We start from the raw sequence: 20,416 nt of genomic DNA on the forward strand, positions 1-20,416 counted from the left end.
ACAAGATCTCATCTCAGATTTTTAATTGGTCAACTTTGAAAGTATAAATGTGTTTAACTATACACAATACCCACTGTAGTTAACTATATGTACTGCCTATACGCGAACCCTGCAACTACAAGTATAAAAAACTTCTATAAACATTTTACAAAAGAAATGTACATATAGACAGTATAATAAATTGACATACAGCATACCAACACCAGACTAGCAGGAAAGATTAGGACCAAGGTCATGGTTTACCTACTAAAATGCATCTCGTGTTCAGAAGACAAAGATGCCACGTATACTACAGTATTGAAGCAAAGAAACAAAACTCCAGTTTCTTTCAGAAAATCTCTGGATACAATTATGAACTCTAAATTATCTTTTAACACTTTTACAGGACAGAATTAATTGACATGTTTCATATCTTCCAGAACAGGAACAACACACAATCACTAGCACCTGATGGTTTCCACTTATACAACAGCATCCAAATCCCCTGGTGTGGTTAAACCTGGGACTTACCTCACTTTGCCCCTAAAATGCTAAGAGTGATGAATAATGTGGTGAATAATGTGAAAGCAACAGATCACCTAATGAACTGGTGAAAAACAAGTAAGACTCAGTTTCCACTGCTTTTTCCAGAAAATGTGATCTCAGAAAGACAAATAGGAGTAGGATTAAAAAGTTTGCTGAAGAATAAAAGAAATCAGCAACTGGAAAAGACAGATAGTTAGAAAAGGGCAATGAAGCCCTAAAACAAAAAGATGACTGGGCAAAGAGCTAACATCCAGGCCTGCAGACATTTTGGCCTGATTGGTATATTTTTGGGCTACCCTTGCACCCTACTGAGATTAGGAAACATTTAAAAACCTTGCATAACAGAATGTAAAAAGAGTAGTATAATGAAAGCCTTGGTAGAGCTTGTTGCAGTAGCACTCTCTGGGAAAGCAACAGAAGCCTGAACAGTCATCCCTGAGCACTCATGTGCATCCAGCTAGGCAGAAGAGTTAAAGCCAAATCTGCCAAGAAAAAGTACAAACCTAAAGCTTATACCCAGAAGGCAGTGAGAAATAAAAAAAAAAGTAAAATAATAATTATAATAATAAAATACAACTGCAAAACCAACACACATTACCTATTACTGTAACAAGCTCCACGATCTCAACAGCACAGCTAAGGTCAAAGTACACATCCAATTCTGAAAATGGGAACAAGAAACACACAGAAAAATAATGGCTGGATTTTTTTTTTGACTGATCTAGATTGTAAAGGAGATAAGAATCAAAGTCATTGACACAAACTGAAGGGAGGCATTTAAATGGAGGCAAGGTTTTTTTAAAAAAAATTTGTTGTTTGTAACTTCTTGAGCTATGTAATTTTTGACTGTTAAGAATTTCACATTATTTCAACTATAAACTGTAGTGTGGTGTCAAGAATTTTATTTAAAATGACATATTTCCACTACAATTAATGTATTAAATCCTTGTCCTTCTAGGAACAGAGACATACTTCAGAGGTTAAATACATTTTATTTTAAAACTATCCATATAATTTGCAAGATATTTTGGAACTGAACTTGGAAAAAAGATAATTTCAGATTTAAAGTTTTACAATGAGACAGCAATTTCTCATGAAAAATAGAAATGAAAAGTTAATGCACTACTCCAGAGCTGCTCCCATTGTTTGCTGTAGTTATGAACATAAGCATATAAGTTACATATATAGGCCTCAATTTTCAACATCAAAGTTACTTTTTTCCCCCAAATTTGAAGCAACCTTCTTTGAGATGGCCAGGAAATTATCCCTCAAAGACAAAAGGCATTTCAATGAGCTGTATCTTTGTCAGAATCATATCTTACTAGAATACCTAGCATATTATTGCATCTGTTCCACTAATCACTTGAAAAGAGTGTCCAATCACCTCAATGTAAACATAGCTTGTCAACAAAGGATATTTTGTACAATAGGAAATGGAAATGTACAGCTTGGATGTATTAAGAGTGGTAAGTCACTATCTTCAGCTTTTACTTCTCTTTGTGTTTGGGAACATAATGTGCATTTACTCTGTGACTATATGGGATAAAAAACTGTGGTCATTTCCTATCGACCACTTCATTGTGCAGCTCAAAGAATGTCAAGGTCATATTTTTATTCCAAGCCATAGTTATAGCCCTGAAGGTAGCATGCAGTGCTTCATTAGCCACATTGAATTGTACAGAGCATTACTAATACCTAGATGAGCAATCTGCTTTAATCAATGCAGCATCTGACATACTCTTTCTGTAATACAGAAGAGCTGAGAAAACACAACTTAGTGTGATTTGATCACACTAAATATTTTGCCCAATAATTTCATTCATAACCAAAACACATATTCTTTCCAGACTAGAAGTGTTGGGTATGATTTTGGGACAGCCTTGACTCAGCCCACAGATGAGTACAGCCTGGTGCAATACAGCAGTGTGCCCTCATCTTTTCAGATGACTGCATGTGAAAATAAGTGAAAAAATTTGCATATGCACAAAGAAAAGTCACATGTAAATTCCATAGCTGGGTAAACATGAGGACCAGCATGCCAGAAATTATGTATGCAATTAGTATCACACACATGAAATGGTGCGGATAATTATGGACCGAATTTGAAAATGCATCCTGCGTCATCTGTACCCTGCCATGCTCCCCATCTACTCACCAGGATCTCAAGTGCTGGGCTTTGCACAACACTAGGCATGAGTGTCTGTATTAACTGCTCCAGCTGTCAGGAGTGTTGCCTTCCAGCTATCATTCTCAGATGCTCATCAGACATGCTTATTCCAACCCAGTCTACAGAGTGAGTGGCTCAGCTGCTGTCTGCAGAGTGGAGTTTTTAAATAGCAGCTGTTGGGGAGTCATGATATTAAGTCCATATTTCTAATGGACAAGACATTCTTGCAGAAAAAATGACATATCTGCTTTTGGTTTTACAGAGGTCTTAGTTCTCACACTTTTCTGGTACTAGAGCTGCAATGCCAGAAACTTTAATGCATACAATTCCCACAAAGAAGGCAGAAAGGTATGTTTACAAATGTGGAAAAGACTATTTCCTCTTAATTTGAAACAAGGCATATAGTATTTGTTTGACTGTGCAATTCCAGTAAGAAATTTGTATTATTTTGACAGTTAAAAAAATACTTATTACTATCATCTACTAAAGGACACTTTCACCATAGTAACAGGCTCAATGTTATCCACCTGTATATAATTCTATTAAAAGTACCCAAGTACTCTTCTGACACTATTTTGTGATTTTTTTTCTCCTTGGTTAAAACTGCAGATTACTCACATTCTCTTTAAAGATCAATACAATTAAATCTAATTATAGGATGCCATATAGTAAGTGTATAAGTCTGTAGCTAAACTTTCTTCTGAATTACTGTCCCAGAGATCATCTCTCTGATCACAGCAATTGCAACTCTGCTACAAAGATAGTAAATTTCAATTGAAAGCTTAATTAGAAAGAAACTGTTTCCAAAACCATTGGCTGGAGAATTGGAGGCCTCATAACCAAGTGTTCACTAGAAGGAATGAAAAAACTGCTAACCAACATAATTGACACAGAAAAAACTCTTATTAGACTCACTCTGGTAAACATGAAACAGAAGGTAAATCTGGCTGTAGACAGCACTGGGCAGCCAACAACCCCAATAGGAGGAGATTCCAGGTGCACTCAAAAAATGCTAAGATTTGAGGCATCATTTTCATCCCAAAATCAAAGATGATAGACAGGCCACAGGAAACTTCAAACTTCTATGCTTCTGTTGCCAAGTCCAGAACAGCACAGTAAATGGAATTCTTGCCATTACCAGTAAAAGAAGCAGGCCAGTTAACCAGTAACAGTACTGGTCTGTTTTGACTGAATTCATAACATTGACAGACTAACAATAAATTCCTGTTTCTGCACACATATCTGCTTTTTGGCTGTAAAAGTAAATCCTGAGTTTGACACCAGGAGCTGTGAAATATTTGCCTAGGCTTGGAGGAGGTGGCAAGCTTCAGAGTAACTGCTGGTTTGTATTACCCCAATGCTATCCCCAAACACAAATATCTGCCCTTATTACCAGAACCCATGCACCTCCTGAATGTTCTTATTTTGTCTCCTAGAGAAACTCACAAGCCCTGTTTTGAGTGGCATCACTGCTAAGTTACAAAGTATACATCTGCTGTTATCTCAGGTAGAGTTTTCCAAGTAGAATAATATTTGTATAAAACTTAATAAAATATATAAATATTTGTATAAAGCTTAATAAAAACATTTCCATCCTGTGACAGAACACTTTATGGAAATACCTTTTCTTCAACAGCCACCAAAATTAGCAATTACCTTATTTGACCAGGTTTAGTTCTGAGGACATCTTCATTACACCAACAGAAGTTTACAGAATATCCTGAGTTAGAAGAGACCCAGAAGAATCATTGACTCCAGCTGCTAAATGAATGGCCCATATGGGCATTGAACCCACAACCTTGGTGTTCTCTAACCAACTGTGCTCATCTCAGTAGGAGAAAGTTAATACAATTAACTGGAAAGCACTCAGGAATCAGGCACAACGGGACAAAAGGCACTATGCAAAAACTTGGGTTGGGGTTTCTTGACCATTTTGGAACACCCAATTAAAAAGGAATCCTCAGTGGCTAACACTGCCAAGCCCTTTTGTTGTGGCTTGTTCACAATCACCTTCAGCAAGCAGTATGCCTGTCCCTGTGCTGAATCAGTTGCCAGGCCCTGTACATTTGAGGGATCTGAGTGCAAAGAGCTTGGCTGCTGTGACAGACTGCACAAAAATTTTCCCCAGTCTGAATGATTTCAGAGTTTGTGTGCATTGATCCATTCAAAGACAGCAATTACAGTGCCCTGACTACACCTGAGAAACTGCAGTTTCTTCTCACTTGTTGCTTAAATGCTGAAGAAGGCTGGCCACTGCTGGGGCCACCACTGAGCAGTATGGGCTGCTGACAAACAAAGATGTTACCCAGAGATCTTAGCCCAGCACTTTGGTGTCTTTCATGTGTGGATCCCCCCCTTTTCAAACTCCTCACTTCATTAGCAGGGATAAAACTACTCCATCACATTTTTTAATGACAACTGAGAGACTGGAACTGAAATGCCATCAACATGCTGCACTCAAAGCCATGAGGCCACTCTCAAACAACCTTTTCCTTCCACTGCTCCTTGACAATTTCAGAGAGCCAGAAACTAATGCTTCCTACAGTTTCAGTAGTACACTAGGCACCATTAGAAAAATATATCCAGAAAATGGTTGACCTAATTCCAACTCTTACATTTACATTTAAAGCTTTGAAGGAGGTGCCACAGGCTACAGTGCTTAATTTTATCTTCATTAGTTTGCAAGGATAATTTCTTTGGGGTTTAGAGACTAAGTGCAGAAATTAACTCCCTTTGAGCAGTGCTTCTTGGTTTTGGGAAAAGGCCAGCCTTAATTTCAAATTTTTTTTCTAAAAACAAGTCAGATTACCCTATCAGAGCTTACTGTTATGAATCTTGATAAACTGTTCTAGGATTGAGACTCAAGAAAAAATTGTCATTCTTCCTTCTGAAATCCTGTAATATAGGTAAAGCTTTTGTATCCACCTAGAGGTCATACAGTTGATAAATAAGTCCAGACCACTGCTAGTTAATTTCCTCCATTCAGCTTATACATACCATCTTGTGCATTTACACTTAGTTTTACCTGTTTGTCTCTACTAAAAACAAAATACAGCACTGTAGCTTCAAAATGAGACAACTCTGAACCCGAATCATAAAGAAGGTCCTTAGAAAACATTCAAGGTTGCACCTTTAAGCTACAGAATTAAGTTTTTTATTCTCAATAGTGAGTGATTTCCAGTAAATAAAGAAGAAATACATCTCATGGACAGGCTCAGAATTTAGCCAAAAGGCTGTAATGCAAAAGGCCTAGGCCATAATTCATATTCAGTTTTCTTACCTTGGTTCTTGCTTGTTACATTAGCACAGAATAGTAGACTCAGACACTAAAAATGCATTGCACAAACTCTTCATGGGTTTCTCATCATGTCACTTACCAAATTCTGCATACTTGCATTTGCTACAAGTGAAAAATGACACCTAAGAATGTATGAGGAAATATAATACCTTTAGGAACCTAAACCTATCAATTTAACAAGTGAGGCTTCAAAATAAATTTTCATTCAGATATCTAAGAATGATGGAAAAATCATATATATGTAAATAAAGCTGCTACTCTACAGAAAAACAACTCCCTATAGAAAAGATCTCTGTGCAGATTTATTCAATCATGCATGCCTCATGTGTTACTACTACAGCAAATTACCCAAAAACAATTTCTCTGTTACTGAATAGACTCAATTCATCTACCAGTGCTTAACAAATATTTGATCCTAATTAAACTTAATGATTTTCTCTGCTTCTGAGATAGTGCTGCAGATCAACTCTTTTTTTAGAACAATACTTGATTTAAAAGCAAAATTCTGACAACCTGGTGTGAATTCTGTTCAAAGATGAGTTAACATGGAAAAACTGTGTCTTCTCTACCAAGAGATTCTAAAAGTGGCAAGTTGATTATTCAAACTGTGTTGCTTCTCAGATAACTAAATTAGATACATTCCTGTCACCAAAAACTGCTGATAATGAAAAGCCACTCAGGACTCCAAAACCATTGGAAATCTATTAATACATAAAATTAATAGTCAACATATCCTACACTTGATTACACATTTACAACTGAAGAGATAGCTTGTTATTTTAAGGTGTTTTACCTGTTTGTTTCCTTTAAATAAGGAAGAAAAGTTAGAGTTTGCATGTTAGTTTTGTGTTCACTTGAAATTTCAGTGTTCTGCTCTATCAGGGTATTAGGGAAGTCATCTTTTGAAAGATTTCTACCACTGCATAAAAAACATTATGAATTTTCTTTAAAACTAGCACATTCAGCAACTTTTTTTGTTTGTTTTTTAAATTAAAAACCTTGTTCCAACTTTGTCAAAATTCACCTGTTATCCCTTAGGAAGACAAAGCTCATTTAGCCAAGCCATGCACACAGGATTTAGGGTGGCCAGCACTGATTCTAGAGACAGCAGTGGGGAAGAGAATTCCAAGGTCTTTCTTCTGTCAAAAGAAATCTTAAGTTTTGAACATCTCCCATGGATGGCACTGGTGCCCTGAAGTGAAATATATTCCAAATAAAGTATTCTGTCATGTACAAAGCTAATTTCACAGTAATTCCTTTGTTGTCATTTTACACCTCACACTCAGGTTAAGAACTTCTCATTTTAAACAGCTACTGTTACCTCCCTCACTTAGGAGTACTCATAATTTTTCAGAGTGCAGAATGGATTTGTCTGTGCATAGCTTATTTACTAGTTATCAGAAAAAACAGAACTGCCACCTTATTTGGCACTAACTGGTGGCCTCAGCACAGAAAGGATTTTCATGCTTGCCTAGACAAAAAGTCTCCCCTGAGACGTGCTCCATAGTTGTGTCATGCCAAGGGAAACTGAGCATGCGCTTCTGTGAATTCTGGTGTTGCCCAAGAAAACTTTTATTTTTGGGGACTCAGTCTCTTCCAAGAATGTCTATTTCACAGGTTTTCCTCCAGCCATGCAAGGAAGAATAGCAGAGGCAAACATTCCTCCCTCAAGCTGAGCCTATAAATGAAAATTAGAATTGAAATCACTTATGTAAAGTAATACTGGCAGGAGTGGGTGCTCAGAACTAGTTTAAACTAAACATTCTAAATTGTTTCATCAGACACCTGCAGGAATCCTAATTTATTTTAATGCATGCAATTTAGCAGTTGCAGAAACACTACATTTCAGCAGTATTGACAGGATCAGCTATTTAGGCCAAGGCAGTTAAAAACTTCAAAATAGAAATTTATAAGGAATTAAAATGAAATACTCTATCCTCTACCTGGAGCTAACCTACTTTTTAATTTGGGGACAACTAGAATGTCTTTTCAAGCTTTGGGTGGATATTTCAAATTTAGGCAAAGTAGAAATTTTTAGGAGATACAGAAGTGAGACTTCATGACACACAAACACTTGTGCATAAAGTGAGAAGAGATGGTAAGAGAGACTAAAGGCCAGAATCACTGCATTTACTTAAAGTTGAATAATTTCTTTTGGAAGTCCTATTTACATGAGCAAAGCATATGAGTACTTTCAAGGAGTGATTAAACCTATTCCAGATCAAATTTCCTTCTGACTAAGCTGCTGTTGACTCCATATGGAATCCCAATTCTGGCACATTAGTGAAGGGCCTAAAGTTCAGTGGGTCCAACCCAAGTCTTGTGGAAATACTGAATTTCAGATGTATTATTTTTAAAATGTTACTTCACAGGACTCTCAATCCCTTTCTAAGGAGCATCTTTGCTCATTGTAATGGTTTGAGTTGCAGGTTTAGTGCTTTTGAAGCTCTGCTGTACATCTGCCCCAAGCCCAAATGTGTATTATCATTATGACCTGACTTGAAGAGTTTACATTTCTTTGAAGTGCTAATGCAACAGGTTTCAAGTTTCTACATCACTTGAGTACTGCCAGGTTTCCAGCAGAATTTGAAGTCTTCACCTTAGTTCTCTCCAGGAACACCTGTACCTTTCTAAGTGAGAGTAAAAAATATTTAATGGTACCATCTACGTCACTATTTCATTTTCCTAGACAGACTGGTTTTTTATAACAATCTAAACAAGTGCATGGTTGGTTTTGCTGATAATCTTCTGACAGAAATGCTGGACATGGATAAATGTTAGGCTAGCTTCCATAGCATAGGAGAATCCAGATGCATTTGCCTCCTTGTGCACAGGGAATAAGTTTGTTTTGTGCCTAAGCAGCTCGACTGCAACAGGAGTACACACATAAGATGTAGCTTTCAGAATTGTGAATTCTGTTAACAAGAGCTCAACAACAACATAACCACCTAAATTCATACAGGAAGGTATTTTGCTAATAAATGGAAACAATCTGAAAATGTACTCTCTAATTAAAAGAAATTCATAAGGTAGAAGCTATTACAACATCAGTAGTGCTGCTGTTGACGCATGAAATGAGGTACTGAAATTAAAAAAGTAATGACTAATTATTTCTACTTACAAAACCAATATGAAGAAGGGAGGTATGTAATTAATTTTTAGCCTTTAGAACACAGGAACTATCAAAAGATTAAACTAATTTTGTGAGACTTCTTTTAAGACAATGGCTGAGACCATCTCTTGGACAATAATCTAAGTGTTTAGAGGCCAAAACACATAAAAAAGAGGTCTTGCCCCTAGTATATTCACAACGTGTCTATGCAACAGAGTTCCAATTTTTCTTTTTTTTCCCAAAAGTGAAAATTAAAGCTAGTTTTCACTACATAAAAACTCCTCCAAAACTAGTAATGTGCAGATTGCACAGTGAAATCCCTAATCTATTCCCTCTTGCCAGATACAGCTGAGATCCTGATGGGATACAGATAAATCATCATGGATACTGCTCTATGGAGAATTCAAGGAACAAGCTAGAACAACAGTGGAGGAATTCTCTTTTCTTAGAATCCTTATGATCACAGAACCACTATGTTTGGAAAAGACCTCTGAGATTGTTGAGCCCAACCGTTAACCTTGTACCACTGTGTTCATCACTAAACCATGACTGCAAGGGACACATCGACACATTTTCTGATTACTTCCAGGGATGGTGATTCTAACACTTCCCTGGGTAGCCTGTTCCAATGCCTGCCCACTCTTTCTGTAAAGAATTTTTTTCTAATGACCAATCTTTAGTACTGCATTAAATATTATCAACAGTGCCATCATCTTAGGTCTTTCACCTGCTTGCAGGACCTGACAGATTTCCTACTTATTGCATCCCAAGTTTCTGTACTCTCCAGGATTTAAGGCTGCAGCAACTATGATAGATATCAATAAGCAAATTCCATATGCAAAGTACAAGTTTTAGAAGTTCTGATTATCAGTATCTGACATTAAAGATGATGTGTGAAGTCAATATATGAAGATACTTTAATGTTTAATGAACAAGGCAAAGTACAGTAAAACTTGAGATGCACCCAATATAAGGGGTTATGAAAATTCCATATAAGCTATGAATATTTTATATTCTGGGAACACTCTTGATTTTTAAAATTCCAGTGCAAAATTATCAAAACAGTAATTTGCATCTGTTTGTTCTCCAGTTTTTGCTGTATAGTAAAATTTAATTTGGGATTTGAAGTGCACTACTATCTCTGTGGTTTTAAGCTCATATTTAACTGATTCTGCTTTTTAGGGTAGAAGGCATGGGGATGAATTTTTTTTTAAGAAAGTAATGGCTAACCTTATGTCACGTTAGTGAGCTATTCCTCAAGAAACTATACAGCTAAAGACCCTTTTTGCATAAGTATTTTAGGATTTTATCCAAAATCCAGCTAAAATCTTGTTGTTAAGGAGGAGCATAAGAAAGTCACATTTATGATTAAACAGAAGCCTTTTAAATAACTTATTATATATGGGAGTATATGGTTGCCTAGACAGAAGCAGAGATGGATACTTATCTCTGCTCAGGGGACTGGGAGAGCTGACAATCATCTGCTACCTGCTGTGATGAACACCCCATTGCTTACCACATGCCTACTCATTTTCCAAGTGCACTGATGTAAGATGACTGTCTAGACCAGGTTTTCTTCCATCATATTAGTTCGCTCCGAGTTCACCTGAGCAGCTAAAAAAATGCACTTCATATTAAATAAAATCACTTTAATCACCCTTAATTTACAATTAGAGAATTAAAAACAGGGCACCTCAAGAGTATGGGAAGATATGATTTATTTAAGAGATTTCTCTACTTCAGTGTGCTTTTATTGGCTTTCTGTAATCCTGTAGCTCATGACTGCTTGGGTGCTGCTTGTACTGAGACAGAGAAAAAAAATGGTGTGTGTGGGCCATGCAGTGGTATGAAGGTAAAGTAAATCAGCCTAACTTTTAGTGATGACAGCTTATTTCTCCATATTTCATCCCTGTCTATTGAAGGATACCAACCAAGCTTTCTTCAGAAGGCAATGACAGGCAAATATCTGAACCTGCCTGGGCCTTTGACAACACTGATCTGTCACACATTGAAGCAGTCACAGGGAATGGCCCAGGAAGGCTGAGTTATCATTTGTTAATACCACCCTTATCTTCTGCTCTAAAAGTTAATGGTATGACTTGTTTAAAAATACTATTGGAATCTATTGGAAACCCAGAAAGCAGATTCTGTAAAACTGTGCATCTCAGAGGAATCTTAAAATAAACACTCAATGTTATATTCAAAGGTAAGACTACTGGTCTGGAACTACTAGGGTATATTACATTTGAAGGCTGTGTACCAACCAGTCATTTTTCTCCATTTCCTACAAAGGCTACCAAAGACAAGTTACACAGTTCTGAAGTTGGTTCAGCTCAATCTGGGATCCTGCCTTCACCATGAAAGGTGCATCTCCTTTCCCTGTCATTTCTGCTTTCCCTGAGTAAGGTCCACTGATCACTTGACATGAGATAAATGAGAACTAATCCTGCAACTAGGATCAAAAAATAATGCCTGGTTTTGCATATACATTTTCAGTTAGGTAGGTTATATTGATTTAAACATTATTTTGAAAATGTGAGCATAGTCGGCCTGCAGTTCATAAGGAATTCATGTGGAAGGTGCTTCAGACTAACAGTTCACTGCCTAATGTCCTTAACTGGTCCACTGAAAACAAGCAACTAGTCAGACAAGCTTATCTGAGACCTGGTATCAGCTGCAAAACTAGCACCTCTGTCTAGGCCAGAAGAGTTAGCACACTAAGGAAGCTAAGGAATGACAACTGATTAACCACATTAGCTGCATTACATGGTGATCTAGCACTGAATAATTCTGAGTTTGTCTTAGTATTTCTCCTTATACCATTTCCTGCCAGAACATTCTGTATTTTTTTAAATACTATAATGTTTTGCAACTTGGAGTTTCAAACAAACAGTAAAAAAAGATTTTGCTCTTAGCTATATAACCTTTACATTGCTCTAGACACTAACATCAATAATATTCCTACTACTATACTATTTTGTAACAGCAAAAGGAGAAGATTAAGAAATGGCCACAAGGGTGAATGATGGTATTTAAATAAATTATGGCATTAGAAATAGGGACAAAATAAACTACCCATTCTCAGAAGAAAATGTCATTTCCAAAGAATGGTCTGTCCATTTGTAACAAACACTATGCTTTGTATCACAAGGGCAAAGCCCAAAAGAGTAACAACTGTTAAAATTATCTATTCAAAGTTAGTATTGATTTTAAATGTGTCATTGCTGCATTAAAACTACTCCCAATCTCTAAAATACAGTAACATAAAATATAATAACTTACCATATAAGAGCCAATTTAAAAGGTAATTTGAAATTTACTTGCAGTGTTAGCAGTACAGTATGAGTTCATGTACGCTGCCTGGTCTAAACAGAACTAATTCCTCACAAGGACTATTTTAATTCCCAGTATTATGCATCTGTCAATGTGAAAGGGAATATTGCTGAAAAAAAATAATTTGTAATAGAGGGCCAGGCAGAAAAGAGGGATCTTACACCTGCAAGAATTTACACTGACAAAATTTACTTTGCAACAGCATCTCTATTCACCCAAGCTTTCCTGAAGCATGTGAAAAATTCCTTCAGATATAATATCTTGTCTACCACAAGGCTGAAATCCCCTTACTTTCAGAAAAGTAAATTCAGTCAAGACTGAAGCTGCCTTAGGGTTTGTGTTCATATAGAGTTAAATGCCCATTTGACAATCGCTGAACTATTTGCAACATTAAAAAAAATGAGACAACTTCCTGCTTCCTTCCTTTCCTTCAATTAGGCTTTCCTCACACATAGCAAACTTCACCCTTTACATGTACTGATGGATTTATAGGAATGGCTGTTGGTATTGCCATAAGGTGATGTGTGAGGATACACCTGCTTCCTGAGCACAGCAGCAGCTGCCACGCCGCAGCCACTGAGGGAGCTGCCCTTCCCTCACCTTTGCAGAGCAGCTTGTAGCATCCCAGGGCTCTCCAAGACACAGCCCTGGAAAGCCACTCTGAAGCTTTCAAGCTCACAGGCAGAAAACATCAGCAGAGAAAAACAGATGACTGTACCAAAGGTCTTAATGAACCCTTAGAATTTCTCCACCCTTTCAAGCATTGAAATTGTATCCTAGGAAGTAATGAACAGAATGTTTGACTGTAGCATGACCTTGGTCTACCACATTTTAAAAAAGCTAGCAGTAACTTTTCTGGTAAAATCCTTTATTAAAGCAGTATATTTTACTGGGTTCCAAGAAAACGTTTTACTGGAATCTTAGTAGGCAGGCACAAACAATAACCCTGTCCTCACTTGCAGCTGTATTGCAAAAAGCAATGTACTTGCAATCCAAAGACTGAAATTGTCACTGAACATTCAGCAATAGTGCTAAGAGAATATGACAAAGTCATCACTAAACTCAGGACACTCCAGACTGGAAATTTTATAGATGTAATTTGACCTATCACAGCCCCTCAGCATGATCACAGACTAACTATAGAAGTTCCAATATGCATCTCCAATATAGATGAGAAAACACAAAATAGAGTTGAGTAAGAATATTTTAATAGTGAAAAAATTGCTCAAGTTCATAATTAGTTACAAAAACAATTTAGGAAAGTTTTTTAAAGTTTTATATTTCACCCTCATGACTGATTTTCTATTTCCTCTATTTCTTTAGCTAACCTATCTGTGGAATGATAAATATCATGCAAACAGCTGAGCCTTTACCACATGCACTCACAAAGTTATGCCTTGTTATGGCTCCAGCTAGTCAAGTTATTTTCAGCAAAGGTCATCAAGTTCTGAAATCCATTTGAAAGCAAGAAAAACAAAAAAATTAAGTTTTATATTTATCACAGCCATCAAGGCAGAATTATTCCAAAAAGACAAAATTTGATAAGCAGTGAATTAAGTTTTAAGGTAACACTTTAACAGATTAAGTCTTAAGACTGAATTAAGTGTTAAGGTAAGTCCACTACAGAGGGAAAATATTTTTGTTGTTGTTACAGCTTGTTATTCTTTTCTCTTTCCATCAATTCATATCCATAGCTAAGTCAATGATATAATTCAGAAATCAGATAATTCCCATTCAGGTCATTATGGTCCCAAATAAGCCTATTTTAAAAAGCCAAAGACATCTGGTTCAAAAGGAGGTCTTTTGTACCACAGATTTTGAAGTATGACACATCAACTTAATTCTTTATACTCTATCATTAACTGAGCATCTTCCAATTGAGTGCTAACCTAGTGTGAAGTTTTACCTAGTCACAATTAGTCAAACACCTTTCTTGCAAATATGCCCTTGAATTCTGAAATATAATTATGCCTCATATACTGCCTAGGAAAAAAAAAAAAAGTAAACCAACCAGTACTTATTCCACAAAAAAATGTTTGGAATGAAGTGCAAAACCAAAACCATCCTAGCGTCAATTGATAAATGTATCTTGGGCTGACCCTGTAGTGACAGAGAGCTAGAGCTGGGTAAATGTCTTGCTCATTCCAGACATAGAAGAAGGCAGGCCAGACTGGAACATGCAAGGTTTCATCTCAGAAGATACTGCTTTGCCAGCAGAGAGCTGCCTGTGTCAAATGGACTAAAGCATTTCACTGACTTCACATAGACAAATTTCTGTGACTGAAAGCCATGTGTGAATACACCCTGCACAGAAGATAGTCACAGTGACATTTACTGATGCCAGTGTGACAGGCAATGACACTTTGCCAATAAAATGGAGTAGCTGTCAGAGAAGTGACTGAAAGCCCAAGGTTTGACATGTCACAGCTCATGTCAGTAGCACAGCTGTATCTGAAGGCCAAACCAACTACCATTGTCTTAACTCAGTGGTCTTACACTGAACTTGGAGGTTTTTTTCTTTATTTCACTTGCCCACAGCAGGACAGTGATTTGCATGGTTACACTAGCAATCTTGGCATGGAGTTTTAGCATGGATGGGTAGACAGAGCTTGTAGCAGTGAACAGACAAGTATTCTGCAAGTGCAGAGCTGTCTGTGACAGTTCAAAGGCTCAGACACATACACAAATCTTTTAAAACCTTAAGAATATGAACAACCTTTGTCCAGGCCACTCTGCTTTGTCAGATAATTGACAGACAAGTTAGTAAACTCAATTAAAAAACATGTTGTAATAAGTAGTTCAAGCAGCTGACTCAAAGGTCTTTCAAACTTACTCTGTTGTGTTTGCTGGCCTATAAACAACTTCCTCAAAGGAGCCCAGATTTCAACTGGAAGCAGCTCTCCAACTCTAAACTAACATTCTGGTCAAGCACTTAAATATTACTGCTAAGAGTAGAACAGACTGCAAGTATTAGAACATTACTGTCACACTATTACTTTTCATTCTACCTGTTCCCAAAGAATATAAAGACCTGAAAATTTAACAAAAGCATCTCCTTACCTATGTCATATAATGGTATTTTCAATCTGAAGTAAGTTGAATGGTTTTGTTCAAATTCTGATTAGAAGTCAGCACTCTGTTGATTTCAGCTCTTCTACCCATTCCTTATTAATAATATATGTATTTTAATACTTATAAAAAAAATGTAACTTTTCTTGATGGATCATTTGGTTTTACAACCAAACACTTGGCACACCTCACTGCAGAAATCTAAGCACTCTAAGTCATTTGGATGAGACTTCCTGGACTCCGGGAAGACAGATCAACACCATGCTGACCTGCCGCCTGTCACTTAAGTGTTCTTCTAGAAAATCACCATGCAGTCAGCTGCTACAAAGCAAGAAACTGTACAATTATTTCCAAGCCACTGGATTTATGCTTATCTATTTACATAAAAGAGGGAAATCCAGATAGGGGTGGAGAGGTCAGTGTACAGCAACCTTTGCACCAGCATACACAAACTACAGAGGACCTAAAGGTCAAAATAATTCAGACAGCCCATTTATGCCTTTTAGGATTCAGATGTTTGCCTAGATATGCTTTTCAGCTTTTAATTCCAAAGATTTGGGGTTTGTTGGGGTTTTATTAATTTGGTTAGTCTTTGGATTTGTTTTTAAAAATGGTATTTAATAACCGTGCTTTTCAGAAATTTGGCCCTCAAGTCAAAACTGAATTTCAGTTCAAACAGTAGATTAAACTGTACATCTGCTCAATTTTAATAAAGAATCTTTCCTTTAATGCAAAGCCAATACTCCAAAATGTTTTGTGTGAACATATTATTGAGGTATCAATAAGAAGTGGTGATACAGCTTTTAACATCCAGCTGTTGCATTGCAGGTAGGCTTTTAGGAGCCTGCCTGCAGGTGAAGTCAAGACACACTTTAAGGAAGATTGTTCAAAAACTTTCGACACTAGCTTAATTCTGCTTACAGAAGTTTAAGATCATTTTAAAACACTGTTTCGGTCACAGTAAAAAGCAGAATCTTTCAGTACATTAGAATGTCCCCAGACTTTAAGCTATAACATCTAAATTTATAGTTTAAAGCACACATATTTCATATCCTTGCTTTTAACCAAGTCTTACATGAGTTTTATTCTCACTTTTAAACTATTACTTTGGGCCTGTGCTGTAACATTCCTAAAATCAGCCATCAGGTTCCCTTTTCAGCACTGGAAAGCTCTGTGCAGGACCCAGAAGGGAAGTAGGAACCAAAAGGTGATTTTACACATTTAAAGATCCAACAGACCTCTAAGAACAAGTTCCAAGTGCCTTTATTTGACTAACCATCACTGTGGAAAGATTAACTAGCTAATTCTATATATTGAAGGCTGTGAATACTCTTGAAAAATTCCATCCACTGGTCAGAACTTGACTGTTCTGAAAGACTAAATCTTATCACGACAGACAACTTGTTCTCCAAATTAACTGTCCCTTTACATGAGCAACACAGCTTACCTTCCCATTTGTACTTCTTCTGCTTCCTTCCCTCCCAGGAATTAAATAAGACACTAGGACATTGTTAGATACACAAACTGTTTATATCTGTGGATCTTATTTCAACCTCTTTTGACTTCAGAAAAGAAATCTACTGCTTTCCAGGAGGCCCAGAGGCCTCACAGAGATTCAGGGTCACACATACAGCTCTGCTGCACTCAGCTGCACCTCATGCCTTAGCTCACTAGATCCATCCAGATAAATCACACAAGTGAGTGAATCCTATGCAGGTGCCTCAAGGAGCAGTTTCAAAGTCAAGAGGCTCCTCACATGGCAACTTGGTGCTTGGACTTTCAGCTTCAAAAGGCTGGAGCTGATACTGCCTTTTTCACCTGTTCTTTTTGCACAGACTAAAAGTCTCCTTTGCACCAGGACAGTTCCTTTCTAAATTAATTTGTACTAAATGAGTGTTACAGGGAACCTTTCAGGGAAACAAGTCATTAGCAGCCTCAAGTGTGGAAGGAGCTGGGGTGCCCAAGTCATGTCCAGCACTAAAGATGACACAGCATCAAACATTCTAACTGCATTAAACATTTAGGGACACATATCACTAAGGAAACATACCAATTCTTGAGACACTAATATTATGGAGACAAATGCAGTCTTACAAGTATAAACAGATAATGCCTTATGTGAGCCACTTGAAAACAGATTAAAGCATACTTATTAGATTACTTAGGAAGAGAAAGTGCTTAAAAGCATGCTTTTCTCAATAAAGTACAACCACACAAGTGGAGGGATTTTGGACCAGATGACCTCACTGTGCTTCCTTCCAACCTTACCCATTCTGTGGTTCTGTGGCTAAAAAGGTGAATTCTCTGCCATGTATATGCAACTTTATTCCTAAACCAGTACTTTTCTAACTTATACAAAAATTAGAATCAAATGAAACTCAAGGCTTGGAGCAGAAGTGAAAATTATTCATTGTTTCATATGCAAAAGTACCTGCTTTTCACTTGCAACTATTATTTTTTTTAAGATGGAAAATTAATACTTCCGAAGTTGCAGAACATGGAAAATGTTTATCTAAAAGACAGCGGTTTTCTTAAAAAAGTTAAGCAACCAAAAGCTTAGACATGATAGTTAAAATTACTAATTCTTACAGAAGATGCTGACTACTGTACTTGAATATTAATAAAGTGATTAATTTTACTCTCTTCCCCCAAACCACAGATTAATGATGATGAGCAGAGGCTACTGTGAGAAGCTGGGAATCCTGCCAGCTCCTGTTTCATTTGGATCAATTGAAAGGTTAAGCACAGCCAAAGCTCCAAAGCCAACAAAGAGGCATTGCAATTTTGCACTGCTGCAGACACGAGATAACCAGGATGCCATAAAAATTGCAGCCCTCTATAGCAGCTGGTTACATACAGAATCACATCACAAACTTTTTCCAGAGCTATGTGTTGCTATCTGAAAATACCACATGGCCAGGTAGTCCAGTGCAGACACAGCTCATAGATGTCACATATGAATGTTCTCAGCATCTCCATTTTGGTATATCCCCAGTCTGCAGTTAATGTGAGGAAGAGATGACTGCACCATGGCCTTTTACTCAGATTCATTTACTTTATCACCAGTTCTCAATTTCGAGTTTTCAAAACACCTTTTTCTTCTCCAGCATTGTCACATATTAAATCCATGCACTTTCACCACATTACTATGCTCTGCTGTAATGCTTAGATCATAAATGAAAATCCCATACACAACAGTTCCCATAAAACTCCAATGCCATCAGAATGAACAGAAGACCACACCATGGAAGTAACATCATGATGAAACAGCACATTAAGCTAAGGTCTTTCTCAGCACAAAGCTTTTAACAAGAAATCTAAGTTACCATTATCCTCTGTTTCTCAAGGTAACAGTTCAGTAATATGATATTTTGTTTGGATAACACTTATTTTGGCAAAAAGAAAATATTTTCTGAGACACTTTGATAAAATAATTCCATTATAAAATGCTGATAGATACAACTGCCTCCTACCCTTATATTCAAGCTCACAAAGACACTAAGGAGGGAACACAGTTGTGTAACCAAACTGCACTAACTGAGCCTTTTTTCTACATGCACAAAAAGTTATAAACAGTGGTGTTAGGCCATCCCAGATTTAATGGGTTCCTTGGGACCATTAAATTAAGTAAAATGAAAAATTCAAATAAGTAAGTTGTTGGCTTTTTTTTCAGTGTATTTTGACATCCCTTTTGGGAAGTGAACAAAGACACATTGTCAAAAGCAGAAACGTGCACAAAATGTTACCATTTGTTCCCCATGAATGCTAAGGTATACTTATTCAAGGAAAGGAATTCCACTGCTCTCCTGAGATTTTCTCTCTTATGTTCAATTTTGTGCCAAGTTCACTCAGCTAAAGTTTGGGATGTGCTAGCGTGCCAGATACAAGTTCCTCTAAGTCAGCCCTGCTATTCACTCAAAAATTGCAAGCAAAATATACAGTAAATTCAAACTTACATGAATTAAGAAATTACCATTAACAGACCATCAATGGTCCTTACTTTGAACAGTTCAAGCAGTGTTTTTAATTGAAAATAATTGGTATATATTTTTTTGTCTATTATCCAGCATATTTATGTGTAATTTCTCCTCCAGCTATGTCTTTGGACATATTAAGCGATCGCATATTTCTAAATTTCTCAAAGAGTAATTGCAGCATGGCCTCTGAGGTGTCTTAAGTTCCTTCAGAAGCTTCAGCTTTTTGAGAAGTAATTCTCAGGTGAAAAACTCCTTCAATATGAAAACCATCAATGTAAGACAAGTAAGATATTTTTTACGGAATCTAGACATCCATTCCAGCTTTTCTCTTTTTATCCAAAAATAAGATGGAAAGCTTCTTACTAAAACTTAAATTAATTAGAAAGCCTCCAAACAGTTTCTATGTAAGAATGTTGATCCGTTTTGTTTGGTTTTTTTCTATGAAAAGATAACTATCGCTTTACATTAAATATAACACTTATTTTAAATATGACATTCGGTTTTCAACATATTTTTGGAAATAAACTGATGCCAGGGCTATAGCAAAGCCTGCAAAATGAGCTGTGCAGAGCCAGGGCATGCAGTATGTAAGTACACAGTAACTGTGGCAAGCCAAAGCATTGCAGCATAAGTGATCAGATGGACTGGGTATATATAGGGTGCCATCTAATGCCAGCCAACTGCTTAGAAAAACCTCAGCACAGAGAAAAACATTTTCTGCTCTTCCAAGAATTTCTTCATTTGATTGCAATAAAGAATAAAAATAGAAGGTAGAGGACAAACTTACTTTTGTTTGGGTCAAACTCAGTTAATACTTCATAATCAAAGGAAAAAAAAATGTTTCAAGCTGTACAATCAAAACCCAGGGAAGCTATTATACATAAATACCTTTAATAGAACAGTTACAGAATTATATGATCAATTAAAGACTACTG

General features: G+C 36.8%; 1 protein-coding gene across 6 annotated transcripts in view; it reads right to left on the reverse strand.

Moving 5' to 3' along the window:
* The window catches only part of SORBS2 (sorbin and SH3 domain containing 2), a 145,029-nt gene that overhangs the window by 105,100 nt on the left and 19,513 nt on the right, over nucleotides 1-20,416 (reverse strand). The window lies entirely within an intron of this gene.

The sequence above is a fragment of the Agelaius phoeniceus genome, chromosome 4 (genome assembly GCF_051311805.1).
Source record: "Agelaius phoeniceus isolate bAgePho1 chromosome 4, bAgePho1.hap1, whole genome shotgun sequence".
Lineage (NCBI taxonomy): Eukaryota > Metazoa > Chordata > Aves > Passeriformes > Icteridae > Agelaius > Agelaius phoeniceus.